We start from the raw sequence: 13,483 nt of genomic DNA, 5'->3' as shown, positions 1-13,483 counted from the left end.
TGGTGCAAACTGCCTCACAGTCGGCGCTCTGTCTACACACTCAGGAAAACCAGCTCTGATACCACTTGATGTGGACACAACCCAAGAACAGAATGGAAACAATAGAAAAGGGAAATTATATTAACTGAGAAAATAAGCTAGTACAACCAGTACAAGAAAATAAACTTCAAAACATGCCCTAAGGGCTTACAATAGCATAAATCTGGAGATAATTTCTCCTTATGGTACCTCCTCTCAAACTCCACTCCGAACTGCCTTTTACAATGCCAGAAATCTCCTTAAATAGACCCCAAAGGGTTAAGGACTAGGAGTACATTCTAGAAAGTGCTAGTAGGCATCCATTGACCAAATAGAAGGTTTTGGAAGCTGCATTAGAAGTCGGTGCAAATCTAGAAGAATCCAAAAATGGTAACCAAACTTTCGGGAGGCATAACTTTTGAACTGTAGCTCCGAATGATGAACCGTTGACATTTTCAGAAAGCTCTCGAAGCACTCTATAGCCCTATGGACCAGCTTTGCTTGTCCCCCACTTTATGGCCCTTTTTGAGGTCATTTAATTCCCCTAACCTAACTTCAAAGCATTCTTAGGGTGTCTCCAAAACTTGAGAAACTGCAATAACTTTCAAACCGTGGGGCCTTTTGACCTGATTCTTTTTCTAAAATGCTCTAAATCACAATTATATTCATCCAACCAATTCGCACCTTCTAGGTCACCAAAATGATGGCCAAATTGCATGCTCCTATTTTTTTGGGACACTGATAGTGGAACTGTGAGAGTTGGAACCTTTATTTGACCCAAATGGGTATCCAAAAATGTAAAGACATGAAATAGAAACTGAGCCTAAGTACATTTTTTTGGGTGACACAGGATTGCCCTCATACCTCTGGATGCTCCTGCATCAAAAACATAATGATGAAAGGTTGTAACTTATTTTCATGTAAAAATGAACTCAATGTAAACATTGAAAAATCAATTAACTGGCTTCCATAAAACAAGAAAACCTTTTCGAGTCAATTTTCTTCACCATCAAGCTCCAAAAACCTCTTATATCTGCCTCCCAACCACTTCTGATTATTAGTGTTAAAATTTTCTTGTTCTACTGCCAATATCCTAGGAAACACAAATTGACCTATAGCTTGAACTAGTGAGTACCTATGCAAAAACTGACCTCAAATTCAAAAAATTTAGATCTTTTCGATTTTGATAGTATATTGGAATGCCTATTTTGGTTAAAAATAACCCCAGTTATGGCCATTTGAAAATCAGGCTTATGCACCATGGCTCCATAGCATTTTGCAAAAAATTCAAATATTTGACATAATATAAAGTTTGAACTATGATATAAATTCAAACTTTATTTAAAAAGGACAGGTACATGCATAGAAGGAAAAATAAAAATTAATTTTATAACCTTGAAAATCCCTTTAATCTTCCATCTGGGTCAAACTTGGTTTGACCATTGGCGACATGTGGTGCATTTTGATTGGTTTGATCCTACACAGTGAGTGCCACATGGCATCCCTTGACTTGTCCTTGTCATTGCCACATCATACTGGCTATGTCGCTATACTAGTGGGTGAGCAACTTCCTTATAGTGAGTTAACAATGGCCACACGATCCACCACATGGTGCAATCTCGTGCACTCTTGAGACTTGCCTGCCATGTCACTTTCGGTTGCCACTTGTCATCCTTTGGTTTGTGCTGATGCATTCAGTGGGACCCACATCTTATTTAGCTCCTCATTGGATTCTTATATTTTTTGGTGGGTCGCCAATGTCGTTAGCCAAAATTTCTCTACTTTTTCGGTGGCGGCTTGGTGACCACCAAATTTTGGCCATCTTTTTCAACAACTCCTCTACTCTTTCCTTCCATGTTAGTGCCATGCGAGACCCACCACTGTCCTACTAGATTTGAAGATTTTCTAGCGACTCGCTATGTCACTAGCCAGAATTTCTTAGATTTTTTGGCTAGTGACATAGCAACTAGCCGAGTTTTTCAACTTTTTCGACGCCCTACTTCCATGTTGATTTCATCATTTTTGGACTACATTTTCTCGATCAAAAGTTTGGTTGGTCACCATTAACTATCCACCTGGTTGACCATGGGCCCACCTACAAGCAATTTCCTTCAACAAAATCGTGTTGTCTTACAGACAACTTACTTTATGTATGTTATGGTATTTAAAGATTAGGAAATCCTTTCACATAGCCAATATGGGATAAAACAATCTCATTGTTTCTACCTGCAAACTCTGCCCTGTGATCTCCTTGCTAAGATGGTGGTCAAACTTTTCTCTGAGCTATTCCTCTGAGTGTAGGCTCTTGGCAGATTTTTGTTTCTTGTGACTGACTACACCTTTTTCTCATGCATAGGTTCTCTTGAGACTGTCCCCTGCTAATGACACCTTTTCTCACTTGTGGATTGCTCACCTAGCACTCCTCTACGTTGTTGCTTTTCTTGATTTGGTGTCTATTTCTATGCTTGTTTTAACCCGTGGTCTTCCAGTCTAATGAATGCTCAAATTCCTAACTGTGCACAAGGCTTATCCTGCTCCTAACTTCAATGCCCCTCTTTTTGTGGTTTTGATGCTTGTCTTTTAACGCATGAACATGTCTCCTCTTTTTTATGATTGTGCATTTTTATGAGGGTCCCTTGATTTATTTTGGCTACATGAATAAGCATTGGATCATTTCCATCTCTACTTGCACTAGTACATTTGACCCCATTTTTAGACCAAAATTTTTGACCATCTATTAAAATGTTTTAGATTGGTCGGAATATGGAAGGAAAATTTTTTTTTTTTTTAAATCCATGCCCGTGTTGGTCAAAACTTTGCCCAACACGAGCTTTAACATGTTAAAATTAAAAAGGGTTTTGTCATGTGCGTGAGAGCTATAATTGTTGTCAGGCTAGAGTCAAGGGTTTTCCTAGCAGTAAGTGGCTGCGAGTTAAAGAAAGGCTTCATTGATTACTAAAGCATTTCTTTTCTGAAGTCAATTTTGCACTAGAGGTTTTTCTAAAAATGGAAGCTCTTCTGAAGTAGAGTTAGCATCAAAAGATATTGGATGTTAATTAGCTAAAGTTTTGGAGGCAATTAATGTAGTTCTCTTCAATTTATAGGGGTTTACTAGATCATCTCTTTTGAAAGATCCAAAATAATCATACTTGCATATAGTGCTAAGATCTACACCTGGAAGTGGTAATTTCTTTACTTTCTTCCTATCTTTGTTTATATGCACAAATCATGCTTTTATTGGAGCTTGAATTTTAACAATTACAAATTGTTAATTGTGGAGACCAATTGACTGTATGTCAGGGGAGTTTCTCTTATAATTCTATTTCAAATTGCATTAGCTTTTAGTTAAAAAGGAACCTAAAGCATTGAAAGTAACAAATTGGTGTTTCAATGATTTGCTTTTTTTTATAGATTTTTCATTTATCTCAACCATTTTGATTAATACATTTCAGCAATAATGCTCAGCATTATATATATTGAATTTTGCCAAAGACTTGGAGTTACTATTGTAGGAGCATGAATTGGAGAGGATTTTTTGATATGGCCTAAAAATAATAACACAGAGATTTGTTATTAACTTCTCAATTCTTCAACCAACTTGTGTACTAAATTCACATACTTTATTAAGCTTCTATATTTTTTATATCATTGTTGACAGTTGTGTGGTGATGTTAGTCCTAGTTGGTGGGTTGTTCTTGATATTCAACTAGCTTTAGGTTTTTGGGTATTATATACTGTTAACACTTCTTCATTGAGTATTACTTTCATGGGCTTCATTCTATGCATGTTGTTTGTCAAACTTCATTAGCATTGGTTAACATGTTTGGTGTTTCTGGACTTTCTATTCTAATAATTTGTCTAATCATACTGTTTAATGGCAAGTGACCTATTGCATATGCTCTCAAAAATTTCTACAGTGCTGAATCACATTGGGGTTTATCTTTCAGTTTACTTCTTCTTGACATTTCATGAATTACTTTTGATGTTTTTGGACCTCTAAGTTTCACTCTTTGAACATTTTAATAATTTTTCTAAGCATAATATTTAATGGCAAGTGACCTATTGCATATGCTCTCATAAATTTCTACAGTGCTAAATCACACTGGGTTTTATCTTTCAATTTACTTCTTCCTGGCATTTCGTGAATTAAATTGACTAGGAAAATCAGCTTAAAATTTGTACCTTGAGCATGAAATGCTCTCAATTCTCTGGGCTGGTTAGGCAAACCAAGATACAAATTTGAGAAAAAAATTTTGTAGTGCACAATATTTTGTGATGTCGGTAGTAGCTACTATAGTTTTGATAAAAAAAAATAGTGTACATTCTTTGATGGGGATTTTGGTCTCAAAAATCATCATTTGTTCTGATTTCTTGTGCATTCATATTTTATTTTTATTTTGGTTTTGAGATTTCAAAACTAGATTAAAATATACACCTCACTTGTACTTCATTTTAAAGTGCTTGTTACCATGACACCTTTAGCTCAGATGGGGTCAGCTAGTGGTAATAGCCTAATGGGCTAACACAAAACTCTACATGAATTAAAGATCAAGCATGCTTAATGCATATGGATGTTGGTTCTCTATTGTGCAAACACCAATTCATCACAAAATTGTGCAATAGTTGCATGTGATGGAGTCAATGCTAACACTTTTAGATGATTCCTACATATTTGGATCTTTCACTGTCTATTAGTTTTTCATTAAATGTCTCTCAAAAAAATTATGTTTATGAGCTTTTCAATTAATGCTATTTTAGGTGTGTTTTTTCAGGAGCTCTTTAAACTATCTACAAGGGAAAGTTGGTTTGCTAGAGTAAATGGTAATTATGTTAAGCATTTGGATCTAAGGCTTCTGATTTGACTAGTGTATCACTTCCCAGAATTGAACTTGGGTCAAATAGAGACATCACTACAATTGCTTTGGAAAATCTCAAGGTGAGTTTATCAAACACAAAGTGGCATTTGTTTAATGGAGCATCTGAAATGGGACAACCTTGTAGCTTTTGAAATGACATGAAGTTGAAGGATATTTCAACTCCTTGTTTGAATTTAACGATTTCAATAAACACATGGCTTTATATATATTTTTCACTCAGATGTAATTATGTAAAAGACATGATCTCTTTTATTTAATTTGGTTGGTTTTGTTGTCACTAATGACAAATACAATATTATGGCAAAATTTTCATCAAAAGTGTAGAATTTGATTTCATTCTTCACTGCAATTATAGAGCTAAAAAATTTCCAGCAATTCCAAAACAAATTCCAAGTGATTTCAAGCAATTTTCAAGTGGAGAATTTGTTTAGAATTTTCTTACACCTACTGAGCAGTGATGGCATCGAGGAGTAGCAGTAGCACCAAAGAAAAAAGAGGTTCATAAATGCTACTTAAAGGTGTGGAGTGGGAGGCACCAAATTTCAAGCTAGTTCCAACAATTACAGAATCACTCGACCCCAATGGAGCTCAATCGCAAAATCCAGCAAAGATACTTCTCATAAATGACATTGGTACACATTTCAAATGTTCTATTCAAGAGATTGGAAACCTAGAAATGGACAATGCCCTAAAAGAAATAAGTGTTGATGGCTCTTTTAAACCCAAGCATAAGCATCTAGAGACCAAATGGTTAACCCATATCTCGCATATGCCAAGAAGTTTCCAAATTAAGTGGATTAGGTACATACTCAGTCATGTTCACAATAGGCAACTATGGTTAGAGCAACTGTTGTTAATCACCAAGAATATGATTCATAAGATTACTGGTCTCCCCATACTAAATAAAGAAAAAACTACCAAAACCCTAGGTCGAGAGGAGTTACAAAAGAAAACCCTCGCTAAATAGGACGGTAGAGGTTTGAAGGTCAGTACTATATCTAACGTTGAATTAAGGTTTGGAATTCATGTCATTGCCTACAAAATATATAGCTCCATCTGTTTGAATAGTGTGCCCTATGAGGCTATTGATTTGGCATTCAAAATTGTGAAGAAAAATCTTGAATTTGACCTGTCAGAATTGTTGTTGAAACAATTGAACAAAAACATGGATAGCATAAGGACTTCAAAGAATAATCCCTACAAATTTGGTTCTCTATTAATTTCTTTATTTTTCTATATTCAAAAATTCTTTCCATCAAAGGGCTCAGTTGTATGGAGAAAAGATATTCCAATTCTATATCAGGTTAATGAGTTTATTGCTGACATGGGTGTAAACTTTGAAAAAGTTATGGATAATTATTTTGGAGATTTCAAGGAAAAAGTGAACAATAGGTTCTGAATTCCACCCAAACGGAGTGAAGATTACAAAGATGATGTATCCTTCATGGTTGACTATGATAAGGTATACATTCAGGCAGTCAGACCCCAAGTTGCATGGGTGAAACCTCTTCCTTATGAGGTGAATATTGATGAGGCCAGGAACATTATTGAAGCACTGGTAAATGAACCTGTAGATCTTGAGCTTACTACCTTTGGAACTTATGATGAATCCAAGACTAGAATTGAGCTTAAAATCAAGCTACCCTAGGCTATAAGCAAAGGCAAGAGAAAGATAGCAAAGTTGAAAACTACATCCAGCCCTCTTATGCTTACTAAAGGAAAAGGAGAGGATGATGAAGAAGAAGAAGGTGAAGAACTTGAATCTAAAAAAGAAGAGGAACCTCCAAAGAAGAAAGGGAAGGCAATTATCACCAAACCTAAGAAGAAGCCTACAATAGTATTCTCTAGTAGAACCAGAAAAGGCAAGTAGGAAACTATACTTGTTAGGCCTCCACTCACATTTGAGTAAAGGCTAAAACAATTGGAAGAGGGAGCTAGTATCACAAATTTCAAAGCATTGAAATTTGAAACAAGGACTGATGTAGAGAAAATGTAGATTGAGGAACTAGTACTCAATAAGATGGGAAAATGGAAATACTCCCCAGACCAACTTGCCCCTCAAATCTCCAAAGAGTTGTTGGAGAGATTGCAACCAAGATGCGAGTCAACCACCCAAATGGTCAAAGACATATATGAGCAATCCCTAAAGAATCTTCTATTGAGTCTCACTAAAGTAGAAATAAAGGTAGTAATGAAGAACAATGAAGGTAAAATGAATATTAAATTTCACATATGTTTGATTTTAATTAAGGACATTGAACATGTTGTAAGAGATGAAACAAACATGTGGGAGAACATCTATCATCTACAAAAGCCCAGTGATGATCCTGTTCAAATCAAGGATGATGATAGTAGTGACAACAATGATTTTGATAGCACTCCATCCATCACAGTTACTCTAGGAAAGCTGCATGCACTAATAGAAGAGAAAGAGGAAGAAGACAAGGAGGAAGAAGCACATGAGGAAGAAAAAGATGAAGAAGATCTAGTAAAAATTGTAGTAGAAGTTATTGCATCCCTTCTTGACTCTCCACCAAATACTATTACATCTACTTTGGAGATAGCTTCTACAAGTGAGATTGTGAGCACAATAGTCACATCAATTGCTCAATCTTCACCAACCACCTCTCAGCTCTAGGTAACTGAAATTGAAGTGCCAAGAATTTTATCTACCAAGCTATCTGTCATCTTTTCAGCCACTGAGTTAGCCTCCTTAGCTCCTTCATCAACAATGAGTGTACTAGTAAGTTCCACAATTTTTTTTTCATCAATTCCAATAAGTTCTACAATTTTGTTTCCATCATCACTTCGACTCCAATCAAATCAGATACTACTATGGGTACTCTACCGTGTGTGATTCCATTTTTGGGAAGTGTTTTAGTTTTTTTATCTAGTTACCACTTCTATTGGCATTCAATCCTTGAGTCCTATCTCGTTTTCACTACTAGCCCTTCTATCTCCACTATTGTTTCTATTCCTAAGGTCAAACCAGTAATCACAAAAGTCAAATAAAAGAATCCATTAAAAGTTATGACGACTAGAAAGGAAATTGGAGAAGACATTGACTTAGACACAGAAATAGTGATTCCTAAGATTGACTATGACACTGCTACCATTGAAGAGATAAGGTTAGCCAGCCAACTCAGAGAGATGAAAGCTACACAGAAATAGTTAAGATTAGAAAAGGATAAGGAATATAAAATAATTGAGAATGCCAAGGATATAATTATAGATTCTATAGGTGTTGAAGTAGATTCTGCTCAATACATTTTGATTCAGTTAGAAGAGGTAGTACATAAATTTAATGAATATTCTTTCAGACAAGAGAAACTTAGTGAGAAACCTAAAAGGAAATTTAATAATAAGGTGCTAGAGCATATTTCTCAAAAGAAAGCAATCAAGCAAGTTGAATTGTCAACATTTTTGGGAAATTTTGAAAATTCTTTTGATAATGCAGCATCACTTTTTGTCAAACTTTGTGATCTTTCTGGTTTTACTAAAGAAATAAAGGATAAGCTAAATAAGATTGACATTGATATGCAATCAAGTGCATCCAAGTTAAAGGTGGACTCCTCCACAACCTCCCATCACACCAAAATCAGATGTTTGGCAGATGTACAGGAAAAACTATTGAGAGATGAAGCAAGGATCCAGTCTACACTCATAGACATCCAACACATGATTCTATCATGGACACAATGCAGAAACATATTACTCATTGCAAAACATTGGTCCAAGATCAAAAATTCTTAGTGGCTGATCACTTGATCCAATTATCAACAGAAGTTCAAATTGCTCTCTCCACCTATCAAAATTTGCAGTAGACTTGGGATAAAACTTTTTCCACCATTCTTAAGGTACATCAAGAATTTCTATCTCACTTTGGTGTAGTCATATAAACTATATATATGTAGTCCTTTGGCATTATTGTCAAAAAGGGGGAGAGATTTAGCATAATAAGTGAGGAGATTTATCACTATAAGTGATAGGGGGAATTAGCACTCAATAGAGTTAGCATGTGTACATAAGTATCTTTGTATATACATCATCAAGAAGATATATACAAAAATATATATGCAGCAGTTCTACAATGATCAATTTTGAAAAACCAAAATTCATTGAGTCAGGTTATGTACATATGTTTTGGCTTATAAGTGTTTTGTTGTTAATGCCAAAGGGGGAGATTGTTAGCATTATATTGTATTTTTCATTAGTGACAACACTTACTCGATTTTGAATAATTATCGAGCTCGTCACTCAGTCTATAGTGTATACTGAGCATTCATGAAGCTATCGAGTGGGTGTGTAGCCCAGTAGTATCTATCAAGCATACAGTGTTCACTAAGCTTCATAGTGTCTACCAAGTGATGGAAGCCCAATGTTTACCGAGTAATGAAAGTGTAGTGTTTACCAAGTGAAAGCAAGGTAAATGAAGGATTCAATTTTTACTAAGTGATACTATATCTACTGAGTCTCCAATGGTTACTGAGTTCCAAGCTACGTTGTGTGATTAGTATGGACGAAACCTTCATTTCTACTGAGTGCATGACGATGCTGAGTAATGTAGTGAATGCCAAGTATCAGAAGGTTACCAAGTCAACTTGAAGAACCAAAGTTTTCTACTATTTGGCCGACTTTGTAATATTTTTTTCACTTGTGTTTTGGCCAACCTTGCAATTGTAATTATTAGAATGGTATATATGTAATGTATTATATCATTTACAAGGTATGCAAGTAAGTATCAAGATGGACATGTAATATTTTGAGGTGAATAAATGTGAATCAGTAGTAGAGAAAAATATTCAGCAAGGTCTACAAGGAGCAATAAAGATTCATCAGTCACAAGAGGTGATCTATACTTCAAGGATCTAATTAGCAATCAAGTTGTAAGTAGATCCATTGTTTCATCCTAATAAGTGAATCAATTTTGTAAATCCTTTAACAGGGTAGACTTGATAGTCTTTGTATAAATCTCCTAATAGAGTGCATACTTCAGTGTATGTTTGTAAAATCCTCTAACAAGGTGGACCTAGTAGTCTTTTGTGCTCCTAATAGGGCAGATCACTAGAAGTGGTCAATGTAAGCCTTAACAGGCCAACCTTATACTATAGTAATGATATTTTGTGGGTAGTATCCCCACCCCAATTTTACTTTCTATTTGGAAGGTTTCTATGTTACGAATTCACTGTGTACTTGTGTTATGGATGTTTGATTTCTCATATATGCAGTAGATTAGATGAATGAATGGTGAATAGTATATATGCTTAAAGTGTTGAATTATTTAACGTTTTGAAGTTACTGATTCACCCCTCCCCTCTTAGTAACTTATCATATCTTAAATATTTCCAACAGGTTCTTGCAGTGGCTTTACTAGAAATCTACTTCAAGGGTACAGCTTGGATTGTTGCTGACTTCATCACTTCGACTTGTGGGTCATGCATCTAAGAAACAAAAGAAAGTTAAAAGTCCAAATGCTTTAATCTTGCAGCCTGAGGAACTAAGGTGTGAATTCCCTTGATTTCTTGTTTATTAGGTTTGGTGTTGAGAATTATAGCTCTATTTTTGTATGCCCCCCACTTTCATCTTTAACATTACCCCTAAAAATTTTCTATAATCATTCAGAATACCGCCTTCTTCTTTTTTCAACTTTATTGAATCCTATGCCGTTCGAGTTAGCATAATGCCTAATGCAAAATATTTAAGAGTAAATATGCATACATAATTGAGGTGTGAATGCAGGCCTTAAAAACAATCACACATGTTATATAATCATATCCCATTTTCCTAGTTATTGATAGTTGATGCACTTTGGGATGTCTTGAGATTCTGAGGGATGTGCCCTAATTTTGAGGTGAATCTCTGTTAAAAGGAGATGCTCCATAGTATGTGAGACCCCCCTAAAAAACTAAAAAAATAAACATAACTTAAAAAGTGAATGAACTCAACCTATTTTCACCTAGAAACAAACTGATTCAATGTTTTCCCTTATTTCAATGTTATGAATCTCATTCTGATTGATGCACCTATATTTTCATTGCAGCAAGTGTTGGAGGGAGAGTTTTGAACAATCAATTTTTTGGTGGGGATCTATGCTCTTTTGATCAACATTTGAATGCAACAAGTTGGAGCATGGTTCATGGAAAGTGGGAGGGCTTTTTTGTGTTAATAACATTGGAAGATTCAGAACAACAATAGTAATTAATAACATTTCTACAACAACTATAGATGTTTCTTATATTATTTCACATGTGTGTATGTATATGTGTGCATGTGTGTGTGTAATAGAGAGACACATTTTATGGCCCTGTACCCATATCCGGGATAGCCCATAATGTTGAAACCTGGTACCCGTGATGTATTGTTATATCATGCTTGATTTAACTGGCTAGTTATGCTAAACTAACATGCTATAAATGATAGAAATTTAAATATTAAACTATTTTCACCCCTATCCTTAACAAGAACATAATTGGGAACTTGAGGTTTATCTCCTTCAGAGAAGCTAATCAGGATACTTTCTGCCTATCAATAATGGTGCTATGAATTTTGTTTGAAGCTCGCCTCTGATCAATTAGGTTTGTGAATATTTTGTATCATTTGTTTCATATTTTGAATAGAAACTATTGTTCTCAAATCTTTTTTTGGCTTTCAAAGGGAATTCAATTCACCAATTTTCTCTATTATATTTGTGTGCTATGAATTTTGCTTCTTTCAGTCTGCAGAATCTATATTGGACGTTGAATATCTTAAAAGATTTATTGTCCTTGGGATGTGCTATTTTTTTTTGTGTCAACAAGGATGATATTTTTTTGTTTATTCTAATTTTATGGCCTTGTTATTTTATCTTATCTTTGTAATATTGTCTTTTTAATTCTTCCTTCCACCTGTCTGTTAAATGATACTATTTGTTTTTTCTCTTTCCTTCTTTTTCTAGTGGAGTTTGTCATGGATGGTATCTCCATTTTTAGTTCTTTTCTTCCAACAGAGATATTTTTTGTTACTGATGGTATACTAGGCTATTTATTGGACTTCAAATCTGAAGATTTATGTTAGCTATCATAGCATAGAACATTTGGACCTTTGGTGCTTTGAGATATCAACAGTTTGTAATTGAATGAGTAGTTTATGTGATGATAATTTTTTTGTCTAGGAGTAGTACATAATTTTTGTGAGAATCCATAGTCTAGAAGAGGCAAAGTTACAATTAATTTTTGTCTATAACATAATTTTTTTGGAAGTTATCACCAATGATGACTATATTTTCATGCCTCATTCTAATTTTTTGCATCTCTTTATTCATCTAGCTAGATTGTCCATTATGGCATCTGAGAGGCTGCTAATTTTGCAACCACATAATTGGGCATTGTGGAGAGATCATGGCATGCTCTTGTACTATAGTAGGTGATGACACTAAATACTATCAAGTTTGAATGGATCTAGTAGGCATCATAAAGTCCCTGTCGAATTTTTGTACTGCAAGTTTTAGCTGAGTTCAAATTTTCATACTAAACTTGGTAGATTTGTTTTCCATTGAGTTATTCCTTTGTATATTTATACACATGAAAATGTGTATTATCACATTTTCTTTCATAGAATTGACTCCCTCATTACATTGTACCTAGGCATTGTTGCAAGCAGCATGATTATTTATTTGTAGACATGTTGAAACTGATTGTAACAGGTGCTTGTGAAAGTCTAGACATAAATAGTAAGGTGAGCTTTGCATTGGTTGAGATTGTCAGACAAATTCAAATTCAACCACACTATCTTCTTGCCAAGGTAAAATATCAATTGTTGCCAAGGTAAAATATCAATTGTTTTAGCCCAACATTAATTCACATAAGGTAATTGTTTTTGTTGAGCATTTATGAATGTGCAATATTGGTCTGATATTCTTTGTTCTGTCTTCCATTATTTTTTTGGAATAATAGTAAGGATCTTTATTTTTTGAAATCTATGAGAAACATATCCTATGAAAATAATTAGATGAAGATAACCTTATCTATTTCCAAAAGAAGAAAGATGATAAATAGAACCAGGTAGAATATAAGAGTTTTGTAATCCAAAACTCTATTATAAACTATTTAATAGTCCAATCAAAAGCCTATAATCTACAAAAAAACATCAATTCCAATAAAGTTCAAAATCAAGTACATTAATATAATAGCCCAAATATACCTTCACACATTGTTAAGGTGGACTATATTGTTCTCCAATCTTTCAAGACCTTGTAGATAATTGTATTGCTTCAGCATCAAATACTAACAAAATGACATGAAAGAGAAGAATGTTGTTGATTGATGAAGCAAACAAGATAGCAAAATCATAGTAATCATAACAAATATACTAATAACATGTTGGCAGTAATACTTAATGTGATTGATACAATTGTCAATGAAATCTAAAAAGAACCTCCATGTTACAACTAAAGGTCTCTTTAACAAGCAAGAACTTTTTGCATTGAACAGTTTGTATTTTATTTGTTTTCTAATAATTGCTTCTCATTTATTGCATAGAAAACACAATGCCAATATCAAGTTCAAATGAACTTTCTCCATCAAATCTTGTGACACCTACCTTGGCCATCA

The 13,483-nt window shown here is 34.5% G+C and overlaps 1 pseudogene; it reads left to right on the top strand.

Annotated features, from left to right (window-relative positions):
- The first annotated feature begins 2,103 nt into the window (after positions 1-2,103).
- LOC149537530 (uncharacterized) lies at positions 2,104-12,300 on the top strand (annotated as a pseudogene).
- The last annotated feature ends 1,183 nt before the right edge of the window (positions 12,301-13,483 follow it).

This window comes from Cupressus sempervirens, chromosome 9 (assembly GCF_028749045.1).
Source record: "Cupressus sempervirens isolate cs-2001-9-10 chromosome 9, ASM2874904v1, whole genome shotgun sequence".
In the NCBI taxonomy this organism is placed as follows: domain Eukaryota; kingdom Viridiplantae; phylum Streptophyta; class Pinopsida; order Cupressales; family Cupressaceae; genus Cupressus; species Cupressus sempervirens.
The sequence above is the reverse complement of the archived record's forward strand: the minus strand, read 5'-3'. Positions and strand labels throughout refer to the sequence as shown.